At 55.8% G+C, this 2,808-nt stretch overlaps 1 pseudogene; it reads left to right on the top strand.

Annotated features, from left to right (window-relative positions):
- The first annotated feature begins 1,009 nt into the window (after positions 1 to 1,009).
- Positions 1,010 to 1,743, top strand: LOC119344208 (annotated as a pseudogene).
- The last annotated feature ends 1,065 nt before the right edge of the window (positions 1,744 to 2,808 follow it).

Genomic DNA, 2,808 nt, shown 5'->3' with positions numbered 1-2,808 from the left:
ACACCCAAGCGAGGAACCACTCGTCCTCATAGGGCTCCGCCGACAACCCGTGTCGGTGGCGCACGGACCGCTCTGCCGCCTTTGTTTCCCTTGCCCGATGCCTCTCGCGGCAAGCGGCGCGCGCCTCCGATTCCTGAGTGCCTGTCCGTGCGGGCGGTGCAGGCACTAGCACCCACCGCTGCCTCGCGTGGAGCAACAAACGACTCCTCGCAAAGCTGCACGTGGGCGGGGAGGTGCCTGCGCCGGTGTCCTCGCTGCGCCGGCGGGGAGAGGCGAGGCGGTAGATCCGAAACTGCCCCGTGTCCACCTTGGACCTCTCGAGGGCAATGTGGAGGGTCAGCTCATCGTCGGTGTCGGGGTCGGAGTCGGAGCGGCTGTCAGAGCTCGACATGGGCGCCAGAGTGGATCGAATCGGAGAAATCGGAGGAGGAGAAGAAGAGACGGAGCGAAATCGGAGCGAGGTAGGGTTTACGGATTGGAGATATTTGTGGGGACGGTGTGGGGTCGGGGTGGACCGGATTGACATGGCGGACGCACCGGGTCGCGCCCGGGCCGATCCATATCCGCTCTATATTTGGGCTGGATATGAGGGGCGTTGGACAGCCCAGGCATTTGACGCCCATTTGAGGCGCCTGTCGGGGTCGAGTTTCGTGACCGGGCAGTCCGTCCAGATATTTAAGATAAATTTGAGGCGCCCGGCTGTAGGTGCTCCAAACTAGTCTCTGTTCATGTCTAGATGGAGCTTCGAAGCAAATGGAATCGAAGAGAGTTATGTGTGGTGCTCGTCAGGAGTCACGATCACAGCATATAAGGACGGATTATAGGCAAAAATCACTATTCTGACCATCGCCGCACCTTGGGCTACCTGAAAATGCTAAGTCAGCGTGCAACGCCTGTCAGTCAGATGCTGCACAGTGCAGTATGGCGCATAGTTGTCGGGCACTATACAAAAAGTCAGTCGGGTGAAAAAAATTCGCCAACGATTCATTTAAAAAAAAAAAGTGCGGCGATGGCCACGCGTGTCAGGTGCACAGTATAGTATGATGCTTAACTGTTGGGCGCTACCCAAAAAGTCAGCCGGATGAATTTTTTTGTCAATGGTTCATTTTGTGATATTGTTTCGTTCACAGGTTAAATTTCTCGTTTTTGCCCAGATTATAGAAACACAGATTACCGCTTTCACCATCAGGAAACGACTATCGTGTTCACGGCATATCGCTTGCCCAATCGTGCCCTGCCGAGTTAAAAAAAATTGTGCCCTACCGAGTTACTACCGCCGCCGCCGCCGCCGCCGAGCCCGGAATCGGAGACTCAGGTGAGCACCGAGCGAGCCAACAGGAGAGGATAGAATCACCCTATACTAGTTGCCCGCGGAGGAGGCGGCGCGGGTGGAGGTCCAGGCATGCGGGTACTTCGACAGCGTCGCCCCGATACGCCTGGCCAAGCCGCCGCGCAGCGACCCGTCGGACGGTGGCGCGGGCTGTGCCGTGGTTGCAGCGGGTGGCGGCTCGCCGGAGCTCAACAGGCTCCGCGATCTCGAGGCCAAGCCCCAGGTTGACGCCCTTTTCTCTCTTTGCCGGGAGGTCGAATTTCTGACGTCATACTGCTGAACCCATCGATGTAAGCGTGTTGCGTTGTCATGCACAGAAGCTGGTGCTGGATGGAGGGGTTGCAAACGGGGAAGAGTACATGGAGACGCAGTACTAGGATGGGGTCAACTGCATCGACAAGCAGCATCACACGGTAAGATTAGATTGGAGCCCTTGATGTTTTTTGTGCGATTATGTAGTTTGTAGACGCGACTTGTTTATCTGCAGGCATTTCATGTCTACTGCTGTGTTCTCTGAGTATGATTTGTGCTCCAGGACGCCTTATGGAATCAACTAGTAACCTCTCACTGCGAGCTTGAGCTTTAGTTCATAGTAATAGTGTGTAAACTGTTGATTGTAGACACAAATGCTAGATCTAGAGCAGGTCCATCATTGAGTTCTGCTAGAATTGGCTGGCTAACACAAGCACTGGAGTAAGCTAGATCAAGTAAGCCCAATGCCATTGCAAAGAGGTGTAACTTGGAAAAAAAATCACCCTATTTAAGATTACAATCGAGTTCTGTTTTAGTTGATGGCTACACATTGTCATATCAGATGGTACCCTATGACAGCACAATGACAAATGGAGTAGCAAATGGGCAGCAGTGCGCCACCAATAGGTTAATCTTGGGAAGCCATCGGCGTCCTAGGCGTGGATCTGGGGGTGCTTGGCCCGGATCAGGCGGGTGGCGGACGTGGCGACCCCGAGGGGGCTCCCGTCGGCGGCGCTGCTATGGTGGCTGCATGGGCAGCGGCACGGCAACGCCGGTGGTCTGTGGCGGTGGAGATAGGGCCTTCTGTGCCTGGATCTGCGTTGGCAGGGCTGCAGCAAGGCGAGGTGGCTGCAGTGGTTTCTACAGCTGGTGATGGTTGGCGGTGGTGAGTTGTCTAGCGTGCCTGGTCATGTGGCTTGGACGAGGACGGTCGGCATGTCCGGAGACGGTTTGCTTGCTGGGCAGGCTCCGGGTGAAATCCTAGCTCAAGCTTGGTCGTCGTTGATGTCCTACGACATCGTTCCCTTCTTGGAGGCGTCATCGTGGAGCCCCTTCACCACCATTATCGCCTCGGTCTCGGGCTCTCCGGGTGAAAACCCAAGTTTCGACCTTGGTCAGAGCAGCCGTTGGCGGCGTACTCATCGCTTCCCTCTTGGGGGAGACACCTTGTAGGTCTGGTCCCTTGTCAGTTAGTGGTGGCAAGGATGACTTTGCGGTTTCATCGT

Source organism: Triticum dicoccoides, unplaced genomic scaffold, assembly GCF_002162155.2.
Source record: "Triticum dicoccoides isolate Atlit2015 ecotype Zavitan unplaced genomic scaffold, WEW_v2.0 scaffold159586, whole genome shotgun sequence".
NCBI lineage: Eukaryota > Viridiplantae > Streptophyta > Magnoliopsida > Poales > Poaceae > Triticum > Triticum dicoccoides.
The sequence above is the reverse complement of the archived record's forward strand: the minus strand, read 5'-3'. Positions and strand labels throughout refer to the sequence as shown.